Source organism: Scylla paramamosain, unplaced genomic scaffold, assembly GCF_035594125.1.
Source record: "Scylla paramamosain isolate STU-SP2022 unplaced genomic scaffold, ASM3559412v1 Contig23, whole genome shotgun sequence".
NCBI classification, from domain to species: Eukaryota; Metazoa; Arthropoda; class Malacostraca; order Decapoda; family Portunidae; genus Scylla; species Scylla paramamosain.
In genome coordinates this window covers 117,501-132,500 of record NW_026973688.1, presented here as the reverse complement: position 1 = coordinate 132,500, position 15,000 = coordinate 117,501, and the positions used below count along the sequence as shown (strand labels likewise).

General features: G+C 38.9%; 3 long non-coding RNA genes across 4 annotated transcripts in view; 1 reads left to right on the top strand and 2 right to left on the bottom strand.

Annotated features, from left to right (window-relative positions):
* The window catches only part of LOC135097501 (uncharacterized), a 10,431-nt gene extending 144 nt beyond the window's left edge, over window positions 1-10,287 (bottom strand). The window contains exons 1-2 of one of the 2 annotated variants that reach the window (XR_010265752.1): window positions 8,500-10,287; window positions 1-214 (exon numbers count right to left, since the gene is read on the bottom strand). The exon at window positions 1-214 is cut by the window's left edge and continues 144 nt beyond it. This is a non-coding gene — a long non-coding RNA (uncharacterized LOC135097501). Of the gene's footprint in view, window positions 215-1,111; window positions 3,325-8,499 lie in introns of those variants that run through there. The other variant, XR_010265751.1, reaches the window with a different exon arrangement.
* Window positions 1-15,000, top strand: part of LOC135097516 (uncharacterized) — a 51,987-nt gene that overhangs the window by 12,648 nt on the left and 24,339 nt on the right. The gene's annotated exons all lie outside the window — the stretch shown is intronic.
* Window positions 10,350-12,295, bottom strand: LOC135097517 (uncharacterized). Its single transcript, XR_010265764.1, has 4 exons — window positions 12,020-12,295; window positions 11,679-11,924; window positions 11,504-11,581; window positions 10,350-10,901 (listed from the first exon to the last, which is right to left on the bottom strand). It is a non-coding gene; the product is annotated as an uncharacterized LOC135097517 (long non-coding RNA).

The following is a 15,000-nucleotide window of genomic DNA, read 5'->3' as shown; positions in this document are numbered from 1 at the left end:
AGGATGCACTGATGCACAGTGTGAAGCAAGTTGACGTGGATGCTGAGGACCAGATATGCCACGGTGGTTTTGTGATGCATTCCAGAACTGAAGTTAGAAGGCGTATATATACCTCCAGATGCCTCCCCTTATTGTCATGATGCTCAGTGCGGAGTACTGACGCAGCACACTGTGGATGCCGGCACCACTGTCGTCATGGCCGATTTCAACGCAACTGTAAGGAGGCAGGACACAGGCAGGTAAACACACAAACATACATACATACATACACAGTTGCCACTTCAAAATAACATAACATTACTAAGAATATATTTGGCAGCAATGTACAGTATTCATGCCATCGCCTTCCCCACTATTACTACTACTACTACTACTACTACTACTACTACTACTACTACAATAAGTGTTAGTACAAATATATGAACATACATGCATACACACTTATAGAGGAGGAGGAGGAGGAGGAGGAGGAGGGAGAGAGAGAGAGAGAGAGAGAGAGAGAGAGAGAGAGAGAGAGAGAGAGAGAGAGAGAGAGAGAGAGAGAGAGATGTTAGTAGCCCAATAATAATAATAATAATAATAATAATAATGGTAATATATATATATATATATATATATATATATATATATATATATATATATATATATATATATATATATATATATATATATATATATATATATATATATATATATATATATATATATATATATATATATATATATATATATATATATATATATATATATATATCAATTTTTGCTACACCCTGTAAATAATATTAATCCTATTATTATTATCATTATTATTATTATTATTATTATTACTATTATTATTATTATTATTATTATTATTATTATTATTATTATTATTATTATTATTGATGTTATTATCATTACTTTTATGATGATGATGATTATTATTATTATTATTAGTAGTAGTAGTAGTAGTGTTGCCACCACTGTGTTGTCATGTATATGTGCACACTGTCTCTAGCCTCTGTGGCGACTATGTGTCGGTGGGCGTAGCTTGGTATCGGAAACGACGATTTTCTTTCTCGATAATCATCACTCACAACATCCTTGTGCAAGTGGGTTATCAAAGTTAGTCTGGCGTGTTGCAGTTTATTTAGAAAATATAAATTGTCTTACAGCTCAACAACAGTGTTCTTCTTTACTACTCAATCACACGACAAAGGTTATAAGCAAAGTTATTAAGACTCTTGTGTCTTGATCAGAGTCTAAGTCTTTGAGTAACTCAAGTCAGAGCGACACGGGTTGTGCGTCTGTACTATCTTGGTGAGTGGCTGCTACTCTAAAAGTGACTTGAGGATTGTCCGAGAGGTGTCGAGGCATACGTCATAGATTTCCATAGCCAATAATATCAAGAAAAATGAATGACGTTTTAATCTCCACCCAATGGGAGGTAAGCCTTTAACAAGCTGAATGGGCATAAAACAAACCGGCTGTTTATAGTTAAGCTTGGCTGTTATCAATTCAACTTCCTGTTCACCTCTTGCACAATTCTTCTAATACTAGCGTTAGATTCTCTAACGCGTCTCTAATTTCCTTCTAATTCTACTCTTATATCTATTCTTTTCTTCATGCAAAGTAGTGCCTATTACAGGGCTCGGCAGCTACCGTTTGTCGTCCCGACAAAATTGTTATGCAATAAATTCTATTTACAGTATTTCATGCTTGCTGTTCTTTACATACATATTCTATTTACAATATTACATGCTTGCTGTTCTTTACATACCTATCACAGGGTTACGGCTCGGAAATGTGTTTCATTTCGATGGATGAATTCTTGAGTTTCTTGTACATAAGTATCATTGATATTGTGCTCAATGTGACTATCAAGACAAATGGAAGTACATATATTATATACCACATAGTACCTTTGTGTGTTTTTGACACTTGCGTTACAAGTCTTTTCTTGTTAATCTTTCTGATTTTCAAAGGAGGAGCTCTGTCTAGGAATTTCATAGTAATGTCCTGTAAAACATTTTCTCTATTAAGTACAATAGTCTTTTTCCTATTTGCTACTGTTGTGAGTGTGGGGCTATGAAGTTCACATTGATCTGGTACACGATATAAGCCTTCTATTGATGCTATCTGAGGTTGAAATCCTGGGCATATGACTGATACAGTTGTCTTGTTTGGAAAATATAAGTAGTGAGATTCCTGGATAGTTTCATGACGTGGTGTGGGAGTTTCTTCCTTGAAATGACAATTACGTACAATGGATATATTTTTCACCAAGGATGCGGCACATGAGTGACTCAATGCTTCATTGAAAGTAAAATAAGTAGCTGAGCAAATGTACAAGTCTACGTTAGTTTTCTTACAGTGCAATAGATCATCATTTACTATAACACTTTCTTTCAAACCATTTATGGATAGGATGTAATTTGTTGGAGATGTTATATCAGTATCAACTGTTATAATGGAACTATTAAATTTCATTGGGAAAGGAATCAGATTATACATGTGATATTTCAATTCTGATGAAAATGGTATGTCAATGAGTACTCCAGTATCATTTATGAATGAATTAAGAATGGGATAATATAGAGCAATATTATTTGAATCAAAGAAAGGTTGAAAATTTCACTCATATTTTGCTTGTTGAGTTATGTTTAGAAGTTGTGATATTGAAAATAATGTGTATGTAACATGTCCAGCATTAGCCGTAACTAAGTCTTGAATTAACTGTTCCATTTCAGCATTTAGTTAATTTATCTTAATGTGCAACTGATCCAAGACCATGAAAATTTCCAGGGATTCCTTCAATTTAGAGTTCTCTGTGCTTAAGGTTTCTATGCTATTAATCATCTCATCTATGGTAAGTTGTATATCTTCTGTTTCTTCTTGTAAGACATCGATTCTGGACACTGAGTTTTGTAGATTATTTACATTTGAGCGAAGTTCTGCATACAAACCAATATTTGTTACTCCAAGACCTACTAACGATCCGATCGCTATTGCGATACCTACTCCTCTTTTGCTTTTGCTATGTAGGAAGTTATTTTCTATTTTGGTGACCTTCGTCTGTATAGCATCTAATTTCTTCTCTAATCTCACATTGGATATCTCACTAATTATCAATTTGTCTTTTACCATCTGTAACCCATTATTGATATGTCTGACATTTTCTCTTACAACATTTATATTGTCAAATTTCAATAGTACTCTTACTGATTGGTTCACAATGATCATGTCGCCGATTTTCCTTACTAAAGCTCCGGGCCTCACAGGGTCCCAGGCTGTTGCTAGAACTACTATAGCTGAGAACATGCATGCCACTTGTTTCATCTTTACCTGTAAAAAGAATAACAATCTATGTTCAACTCATTTAATATTTCTTCAACATACTCATAAAATTCAGATTCTAATGAGAGTTCATTGGTGCAAATTAATGGCAAAACTTGTTTTCTATGACTTCTTAATTTCTTCCTGTAATCATGGCTTTCGTCGTCTGCTGCGTGGTGACTTGTTTCTGTCTGTGCACTATCAGTTCCTGTTTCTACATTGTTTGTGTCTGTTTCTGTCTTGTCTGTTACTATGCTATTTGTTTCATCACTATCTATGACTGCATAATCACCAAATTCATTCATGTTTGTCTGTTTGAGCTCATCTGCATGGCGTACACTGATATCACCAGTTTCCAAATTTCGTATTGTGAATTTATTTCCACTATATTGTGCAATGACTTTATACGGACCCTTGAACTTGGGCGAAAGTTTGTTGCTATGTCCTATTGGCGTGTGTAGTTTGACCATGACTATATTTCCTGGCTGTATTTTTATTTCTCGTGCCCTTTTATGTTGTTGTTTTGTTAAGTCTTGTGAGTATTGATTCATGTGATTTCTGATACGTTGGTAAATTTCCTTGAATTTATTGATTCTAGTTAGTATGAAATCATCATAGTTATAGACATGACGCGGTGCTGACTCTAGAAGTGAGTACGGTAAATTCTTATCCTCTCCAAAAAGAATATAATGTGGCGTTTCACCTGTGGCTGAATTGATTTGTGTGTTCAAAGCACATGTGACGTGTGGGATCCATGTGTCCCATGTAATGCTGTGTGGATTTATCAATGTACGTAGACAAGTGATGACTTTTCTATTAAGTCTTTCCACAACTCCGTTACTTTCCGGTTTGTAGGCGTGTACATTTATTTTCTTTTTGTTGAAAATGCGACATATTTCTACTAGAATAGCGTTATTAAATTCAGGACCATTGTCAGTGATGATAGTTTTTGGGGTTGTGTATGGACATATTACTTTTTCAAATATAGTTGTAGCGATTGTTCTGCTTTCTTGTTCTGTATTGGCTGTAAAATGCAAAATCTGGAGAAGTAATCGATGATTACTAGTAAATATTTAAATCCATTATTAGATAGGGGCAACTCCAAGGTATCAAGGTGAATTCTATCCCACGGTTTCTCAGGAATTGGGTAATTCAACATTGGTGCTGGTGTGCGTGTGTGTCCTTTTGTTTCTGCGCAAACGTTACAATTATCTATATGATTGTAGATTTGTTTTCTCATGTCTGTCCAATAGTATTTCAGTTGTGCTTGTCTATAAGCCTTTTCTTTTCCTGGGTGAGAACTAGTTGCACAATCATGAATGAAGTGCAAGACATTTGGTACCAACTCTTTGGGTATAACTAACTGTTTCACTTTTCCACGTGATACTCCTTTGCATGTTATTTCGGTATTGCGGTATAGCAATCCATTATGTAATTGGAATTCCGATAGTTTATATTTCTTTTGTAGTATCTGTGCTTCTCTGTCTGTATTACCTTCAAGGTGCTCTATTATTTGCTTCAAAGTGTCATCTTTTCTTTGTTCTGAGTATACAAGTTCATTGTCTAATGTGGTTAGTTCTTGGATACTGCATACTACACTATTTACTTCTCCGTGTGAGACTATGTTTCGTGATAGAGCATCGGCTGCTGTATTTTTCTTTCCTGGTATGTATTCAAAGTTTATTTCATAATTCTGCAGTGTCACAAACCAACGTGCTAAGCGTCCTCTTAAATTCTTGTGTTTAAACAGATTCTGAATTGCGGTGTGGTCTGTCCACACTCTAATCTTGTAACCCAATATGATATCTCTGAAGTGTTCTAGACAATATATCACTGCTAAAGTCTCGCGTTCTGTGATGCTATAATTCTTTTCTGCAGCTGTGCAAAGTCTGGAAGCATATGCAATTGGGTGTGGATTACCATTTCTTTCCTGCAATAGTATTCCTCCTAACCCTATGTCAGAGGCATCTGTACACAAGATGAACTCTTTTGTGTAATCTGGGAAAATCAATACTGGCGAACTTGTGAGCTTGTTTTTCAGTGTTTCAAATGCTTTGGTTTGGGAAGGACCCCAAGAGAATGTAGTATTCTTTTTCAGGAGTGAACTCAATGGTTGTGCTATGTCAGCGTAATTCTTGATAAATTTTCTATAATATCCTGTTAGTCCTAAGAAACTTCTTACTTTTTCAACTGAGGTTGGTTGAGGAAATTGTTTTACGACGTCTACCTTTGACTGTACTGTCCTCAGACCTTGACTGTCTATTTGATGACCTAAGTAAGTTACTTCCTCTTGTAGAAAGCGACATTTTTCCAACTTGATCTTTAATCCTGCTGATACGAGTCTGGTGAAGACTTGGTTTAGTTTGTGGAAGTGTTCTTCTTCTGTTTGTGAAACTATTAAAATGTCATCAAGGAAAACACTAGCAGTCTTCCCAATCAAACCTTGTAGGACATTGTTCATTAATCTCATGTAAGTAAGTGGGCTGTTCGATAATCCGAATGGCATTCTACGAAATTGATAATGTCCTGTTGGTGTAGAAAATGCTGTCAATGGACGTGAAGCTTCATCGAGCTCTATTTGCCAAAATGCAGATTTTATGTCAATTGTGCTAAATAACTTATTTGAAGTGCCTAGACTTCGAAGAACATCAGAAATAACTGGAAGCGGAAGTCTGTCTGGAATTGTTTTCTTGTTGAGTTCCCTGTAATCAATCACTGGTCTCATGGTACCGTCAGGTTTGGGCACAAGTATTAGTGGAAAATTCCACTCACTGTCACTAGGTTCTATGACATCTTGTGACAACATATCTTCAATCAATTTATCAACAGTGGCAAGTTTAGAATGCGGTAGTCTATATGCGGGAACGTAAATAGGCTGTGTTCCTGGCTGGAGTTTGATTTTGTGCTGCAATAGAGTTGTTTTACCCAAGGCTTCTCCTGGCAAAGCAACTGCTGCTTTATGCAGGTGTAGTAAGTGTACTAGTTCTTTCTCAAGATCTGGACGACTAGTGGGAGCGAGGTGTTTCTTTATCTCTTTCTCACTCTGTGAGGATTCTTGTAGCGAAAACACTTGTGCTATTTGTTCATCTTTATCAGAGCTAAGGTCTTGATTATTGATTATTTCTATAGCTTTACTGACTTGGAAACGTCCTAACTCTGTTCCTTTCTTAATATTTACGTCTGTGTGAAGCGTGTTGATGACAAATACTTCAGATTTACCCCTGTTTGTATGGTAAAGACCACTTTCTAAATTTATTCCACGAATACGTGACGACTCGCTTAAGGCAATCGCTGTCACATGATCACTTATTCCTTTTAGACTAACCTTTACCTTGCAAATAGACTGAGCCTGCAACAGCGTGCACTCTGTTACAGAACCTGAAACAATTTTCAAGGCTTCGGTTGGTGCATGTTGTTTGTTCTTTTGGGTTATCAGTGGGGAATTTGTCTTTTCATGACGTTCCGTAGGAATGCAATTCTCGTCAAGTACTGGTGATGAATTGTTTAAGTACCGCTCTGCCACGTTATTATCTGAGGGAACTGTGTTTACTTCTGTCTTAGGTTGTTGACTAACTGGTGCCAGGACATCTTGGCTGCGGGTGTTAACGAATGGTAGAAACTTGTAAGATATTTTAACTCCTCCCTTCGCAGGGAAGATAGTTATGTCTTCATCTCGCATTGTGTCATATCCAATGAGTAAGTTTCCTGGGAACGCTTGCTGTTCTACCACAACAGCTGTTAATTCAAACATGTAATAGCTCCCAAAAGTTACAGTTATCTGTGTTTCTCCTAAAGGTGTGAGTTTGTTTCCGGTAACTCCATGAATGTTGAATGTGGTTGGCTCAATAATGACCAAACCAGGTTTCGCTTTTCTTAGAAAATCTAGACTGATTAAGTTTATACGTGCTCCTGTGTCTAGAAACATGTGACTGGGTTCATCAAACACTCGTCCGGCTATGAGCGGACCTCCGGAGTTGTCATTTATATAGATAACTTCCTTTACTTCCTGGCTTTTATCTAAGTTGGAGTACCATGGCTGTGCTTTGGATTCTTTTATTTCCTGGTTTTGATATGAAATGTGGCGAGTTGACCTTCTGTTGGCTACTGATGAAGTGACTAAGTTGTACTGTTTTTTTCTTTTTGGCCATTGCGAAAATCCTGACTTCTAGCACGACAGTCTGCTGTCCTGTGCCCAATTCTGTGATGATAAGTACACCAAGGAGGATTTCTACATACTGATTCTTTGTGACCTTTATACTGACAGTTGGAACAGGTGATATTAGCGTAGCAGTCCCTTGCAGAGTTTCCAAATTTGTGGCAATTGTAACATTCAATTGTTTGTCTTTGTCTAGAAGGACTCCTACCATTATAAGGTGTTGTGGTTCTAGATTGTGATCGTCCTTGCCTTTGTGTGGTTGGTGTGCGTGAGTCTGAGCTAGCAGCTAACACATACGAGTATGTACTGCAAGTAGGATCTATTTCTGCATAGCCTTTGAGTAGGCAATCTACCTCACCTAACTGTATGTTTGGTTTGATGTCTTTATAGAGTCTTTCCTGTACTACACCCTTGTTTGATTTGACAATTTGTGCTAGCATCATAACGAGAGCCATGTTTTTCAAGGAGATTTGTTTGGGTTCATTTTTCACAGACCAATCTGAGTTTTCAAAGATTGCTTCGATGTCTCTTGCTTGTGTATCCAACCTTGAAATGAATGCTGTTTGTGTCTCGTTTTGTTCTGGAGCTATTTTCAGAAACTTGACCATGGCGCGTATTGGATCTCTATCGCTTTTTGTTGTGAAGTGCTTTTTAAAAGCTTTGATGTACTCATCAAATGTTTTGATGTTGTCTAAATGTGAATATACTATGACGTGACGAGCTGTGCCCTTAACAGCGTCAATGTGTTCTTTGAAACATTCTATTCTTAAGTTATCCTCAACAATACCTTTGTTTTTGATCAAAGTTTCTATTCTTTTGACATACTGATTTAAATCAATAGTATCAGGTTCTCCACTGAATTTTGGGATATCAGCAACAGTGGTGATGATTGAATGTTTTACTACGTTAGCGTTTGTCATGGTGGAGTTTCTACTTTCACGTAAAGCTCGTAAACTGCGAGTAAAGATAGGACTAGTTCGACTTGAAACTTGACTAGGTAGTGGCATACATGTGTACAATTTACATACCTTGTCCTATGATGATGGGTAGTGTGTGTGATAATGTTGGGAGACGCTCTACAATAAGGCAGTTATACTCAATGTTTCTTCGTGCTCAGTCATTCCTCAGGCATACACAAACTGTTGGTGCACTGGGTATTAGATAAAGTATTACATGAATATAATTACATTAATGATTGACAGGTTGAATACTGTTACCAAAGTATAGAAAAGTGAGTAGCGATGTCCTCTTGAGCGGCGGCTGCTAGTGGCGGCGTGCTGTGGCTGATGGCTGTGTGCAGCGGCTGCTGGTGGCGGCGTGCTGTGGCTGATGGCTGTGTGCGGCGGCTGCTGGGGCGGCGCTGATCCTGCTCTCGTCTCTGGCTGCGGTTTCCTCTTCTAAGTCTCTTCTTAGTATTTAGATATTGGTCTCGTTGTTTGGTGGTATTAATTGAGAGTTACTCTTGAGTTTGATCGTGTGAGTAGTGGCTCGGGAGTGTGATGAGGTGTGGCGCGGTGCTGCGCGGTGCGGGACTTGTGCACACTTGTGGGGTTGACCTTGACTCACTGTGTTGGCTGGGGAAGCGTTATTGCTGTTGTTTCCGTTGCTGCTGTTTGTTTTTAATGTTTGTAAACTCTTCTTACTCTTCGGAGGTTGTTTAGGCTTCAGAATCCCAATAAGCTGAACACCACTGTGTTGCCACCACTGTGTTGTCATGTATATGTGCACACTGTCTCTAGCCTCTGTGGCGACTATGTGTCGGTGGGCGTAGCTTGGTATCGGAAACGACGATTTTCTTTCTCGATAATCATCACTCACAACATCCTTGTGCAAGTGGGTTATCAAAGTTAGTCTGGCGTGTTGCAGTTTATTTAGAAAATATAAATTGTCTTACAGCTCAACAACAGTGTTCTTCTTTACTACTCAATCACACGACAAAGGTTATAAGCAAAGTTATTAAGACTCTTGCGTCTTGATCAGAGTCTAAGTCTTTGAGTAACTCAAGTCAGAGCGACACGGGTTGTGCGTCTGTACTATCTTGGTGAGTGGCTGCTACTCTAAAAGTGACTTGAGGATTGTCCGAGAGGTGTCGAGGCATACGTCATAGATTTCCATAGCCAATAATATCAAGAAAAATGAATGACGTTTTAATCTCCACCCAATGGGAGGTAAGCCTTTAACAAGCTGAATGGGCATAAAACAAACCGGCTGTTTATAGTTAAGCTTGGCTGTTATCAATTCAACGTCCTGTTCACCTCTTGCACAATTCTTCTAATACTAGCGTTAGATTCTCTAACGCGTCTCTAATTTCCTTCTAATTCTACTCTTATATCTATTCTTTTCTTCATGCAAAGTAGTGCCTATTACAGTAGTAGTAGTAGTAGTAGTAGTAGTAGTAGTAGTAGTAGTAGCAGTAGCAGCAGTAGTAGTAGTAGTAGTGGTAGTAGTAGTAGTAGTAGTAGTAGTAGTAGTAGTAGTAGTAGTATCATAATTATTGTCATTATTATTACTTTTATGAGTAATAGTAGTAGTAGTAAACAAACTTACACACACACACACACACACACACACACACACACACACGAGCATGGAGAAGATCAGGTCACACAGGCTCAGGTCAGGTCTCTCACCACTGACTGTTTCATAAAGCCACAGTGATGGTTTGCAAGGTTCTCAAAAGTGTTTCTCCTGTCACTAATGCAGAAATGTTGTTAATCTGTCACTACAACCTTAAAAAATATTAAAAACCCTTACAACTTCAACTAGAACCTTTTAAAAGAGTGTTTCTCCTGTCAATAATGCAGAAATGTTGTTAATCTGTCACTACAACCCTAAAAAAATAAAAATAAAAAAAAACTTTACTAGAGTCTTTTAAAAATGTTTTTCCTGTCAGTAATGCAGATGTTGTTAATCTGTCACCTCAACCCTGAAAACACCCTTAAAAACCTTACATCTTCGACTAGAGCTTTTTTAAAAGAGTGTTTCTCCTGTCAGTAATGCAGAAATATTGTTAATCTGTTACTGGAACCTTAAAAACATCCTTAAAAACCTGCATCATTTCAACTAGAGCCTTTTAAAAGAGTGTTTCTCCTGTTGTTAATCTATCACTAGAGCCTTAAGAACACCCTTAAAAACCCTTACAACTTCAACTAGAGCCTTTTAAAAGAGCATTCCTCCTATTTCTCCTTCAAGTTCACCTACAGTCCCTCCTCCCCCTATCTCTCTCTCTCTCTCTCTCTCTCTCTCTCTCTCTCTCTCTCTCTCTCTCTCTCTCTCTCTCTCTCTCTCTCTCTCTCCACACAGTCCACAGCGACATGCTGGATTGGTTGACAAGCCTGCAGTAGCTGTCAACCAGGTCTGCTAAGCTCTCTGCTCCGCCAATGGAGGGGCAGGTGATGGTGATGGTGAGGGCTTCTGTAGTACCTGCTACCTGCAACATAAGCCTGGGGTAGTGGTGGTGGTGGTGGTGGTGGTGGTGGCGGTGATTAGAGGAGAAGAAAGAGGAAGGATTTGATGAGGACGGTAATTGTAGTAGTAGTAGCAGCAGTAGTAATAGTAGTGAGAGACCCCACCCACACCTCTCTCGCTTCTTCTCATCTCTCTCTCCCTCCCGGTCCTTTTCCCATTTAAATCCGTCACCTACCCACTTCCCCCCCCCCCCTCTCTCTCTCTCTCTCTCTCTCTCTCTCTCTCTCTCTCTCTCTCTCTCTCTCTCTCTCTCTCTCTCTCTCTCTCTCTCTTTCACCGTCACTCACTATCGTCATCACTCTCACCTTAAACTGCACCAGAGCCTTCCTGTGTTGCTCGCAGCTGCTCTGTAAGGTCTCCACGCTCTAAATCTGCTCAAAGTTTGCCATGTGTTGTGCTTGGAGTAGTAGTAGTAGTAGTAGTAGTAGTAGTAGTAGTAGTAGTAGTAGTAGGGTTAGTAGTAGTAGTAGTAGTAGTAGTAGTAGTAGCAGTAGTAGTAGTAGTAGTAGTAGTAGTAGTAGTAGTAGTAGTAGTAGTGACAGTAGTAGTAGTAGTGGTACTTACGGCAGAGGCAGAATCTGTCCAGTAGGAAATACCAACACTTGGGCCGACAAGCAGAGTGACAGGAATAGACCAACCACACTGAAAATAGTAGTAGTAGTAGTAGTAGTAGTAGTAGTAAGTATCGACAGTACTACAAGACTCACATACAAACACTTCAGTAACACTTAACACTTACGCCGAGTGCACAGCGGAAGTTTTCGATGTCAAACTTTCCAACTTTTCCCAAAATCTCGAGGCACTTGAAGTGAGATTCGTAATCGAAGAACGCCGAGAATTTCTTAAAGTTTCCCTGCAAAGCCTTACGTAACGTTTTCTGTTTGGTGGTGTTGATGACGTAGGCCGGTAGGAATTCATGTAGACCAACTTCCTTCTCCGGCTGCTCAAGATTTGACTTCTTGTCCATCGCGCATCCGTTCATCCGCTGCGGAGAAAACGGGGGTGTTAGTTTTGCCGTCGCAGGGGGTACCGCTCAGATTTCAAGGGGGACCTAAATCGTGTTGTTTTCCGCAGTTTTACCTTAAAGACTCGCTTGATTTCGATGCAAGTGAGCTGGATGGCTGTGTCGAAATCCATGCCTTCTGCCGCCCTGCTTTCATCCTCCAGGTAGTCACTCTTAACCTGGAAATAGTCATAATAGTAGTAGTAATAGGGATAGTATAGATCACTCTCCCTGAAAATTAAAGACGAGGTTTGCTTTGGGAGTACAGGGGTCTTAACTCTTTACTGTCGAAGAGGACAAATATGTCCTCCTTGGAATACATGGTTTTAACTCTGAACTCTGTATCAGAGTTCGCTCGCCGGTCAGGACATACAAGTCCCGTTTCAGCTTTCGATCGGCACCTTTGTTTATACTGGAATGGTTGCCGCTTCTCGGATGAACCAGGACACTGAGAGCAGGTGGATGCGTGCCGGAGGTTGCGCAAAGCAGCCACTTTCACTGCATCCTGGATGTATCCCCAGGTAAAGCACAATTATGACAAAATTTGCTGTGATAAACGCACACCTAAAGATCATATTTACATCCCAAAAATCCTCATATCACCCTTTGCCAAACATCTGTAGTGCTTGTTTAAAGGTGACATTTCTATCCTATCAGGCAAATGAATACTATTATATAAATGAGTAATATTTTCGTCTTTGTTATACTACCGATATATTTTTGCAGTGATATGCAAATAGTTTTGTTATATATTAAACTTGGTTTGATTTACACTATAACACCATAGATGTGTAATGAATTAAAAACAATGAGTGACAAGTAAATATTCTTGCAGGACCCTCTCGTTGCTGCAGTACTACTGCATTCTGCGGACAAAATAAAAGTTCCAACACCACCGAAAGGCTGGTGGAAACATTGTTAGCTGCCAGTGATGCCGAAGTTAGCGGGGATGAGTGTTATGAAGTGGGTGAAGGAAATAAAATCAAATCTGCATTTTGTTGACAACACGACACTAGACAAAACTGACAAAATATGCAAGGTGAGACCTCTAGTTAACCACCTACAGGAGAAGTTTCCACAAATCCCCACGACAGAAAACCTGTGTGTAGATGAGCAAATGGTCCCTTCCAAGGTCAGTCATGTATAACAGCATTGTGAAGAGAATAAGGAAGTGAAAGGACGATATGAAGAGAGAGGTAAACATTCAAGAAATAAAAAAAACTCATAAATGGGGTTATAAGATATTTGTGTTGGCAGACAGCATGGGTGTGGTGTGTGATTTTATGCCTTATACTAGAAAAATTCAAGCTGTTGGCAAGCCTTATGTTCCAGATCTCAAACCAATCTCGAATGCAGTACTGCATCTTGCTGAAAGTATACCGAGCATGAATAATCACAGACTGTACTTTGACAGTTGGTTCACATGTGTGCCCCTCCTTGAACATCCAGCCTCGAGGGGAATATGGTGTTCTGGCACAGTGCAGGCAAGGAGGCTAGAAGGTTTGACGTTCAAGTCAGAGACAACTTGCAGCTCAAGGTACAGGTTGTCATGATGAATGGGAAACGAAAACTGGGGACACTAAAATTTCAGGTGTCAAGTGGATGGATACCAAGTCAGTGTGTCTTGTATCATCATTTACAACATCATGGCCAACAGAGAAATGTTCCAGGCACGACAAGAACACTAAAGGCAGAGTTGAAACCCCCACGCCCAATATTGTAGCAGATTGTAACAAACATATGGCAGGTGTTGATTTGTGTGACCAATTGCTTGCTTACAACCTTCAAAGCAAGGAAATACTATCAGAGGCTTGTATTTCACTTACTTGACATGACTGTGGTAAACTGTTGGTTACAGTACAGACGATCAGCAACTGCTGTGGGAGTGAGTCCCTTCTCGTAAGCAAAATAGTCTCTGTGAGTTCAGGCTAAGACTATCAAGGTCCCTGATGTGTGGTGGAAAGATGTGACAAGTAAAAGAGGAAGACCTTCAAATGCTGTGGACAGTGCCTTTGCTCAGAAGAGGAAAACTGGGAGAGCCACCAAGAAAATTCCAGAAAAAAGACACACGGCAAGACAATGTTGGGCATTTCCTTGCTTTCAGTGCAAATAGGGGCACATGCAAGTTGCCAGGCTGTAAGGGAAAAGTACAAATGTATTGTATGACATGCAAAGTTCACCTGTGCTGTGATGCAAGAAGGAACTGCTTCTATGATTTCCATGCAACATGAGGCGGCACACAAAGATTGCGCAAAAAAAAAAAAAAAAAAAAGGAACAATTCTTCGAAGTCAATTTATGGGTTTTTTTTTTTTCATTAATCAGAGATGAGATATTATCACATGAATGCTCAGTACAAACATGAGAAGTCATTCACATTTTTTTTTCTTTCATATAAGGTTTAAAAGTTTAAGAAATCCTGAACTCATTGGTAATACTACTGAGACCATGAATTTGTCATACGCCTAAATGAAGATTTATGTCCCTTTATGGATTTTATTTGTAATTAACCAATACAAATGAATAAAACGCACCTGTATGTTTATTTTTGCCTTAAGAGAAGGATAATGAAATGAAAGATTTTTTTCTTACAGCTGGAAAATATTTCAGGCAGTAAAGGGTTAAAACTACTATTACCATTATTACTATTATTATTACTGTCACTACTACTGCTACCATCATAGTACAGTATTGAGTCACAAGTACTAATAGTGTAAAAAGCATTGATAAGGATTTAAACAGCGTTGTGAAGAGAATAAGGAAGTGAAAGGAGGATATGAAGAGAGGTAAACATCATACGTCTGGCAGCGTACCTCAGTGATGGGTAGGGTGGCCACCACTCTCTCTCTCTCTCTCTCTCTCTCTCTCTCTCTCTCTCTCTCTCTCTCTCTCTCTCTACAAGCTTATTACTAAAGGGATGACTGGTGCAAATAGTTACCAAGGCTTCAAAATGCGAATGTAAGAAATAATATGATTTAGTAGATAATGAATGAGTGAAAGAGTTTGCTACTGACTCACAGGTGGAAAAGGAAATTATTAAAGCCAAAGATGAGCTACAGA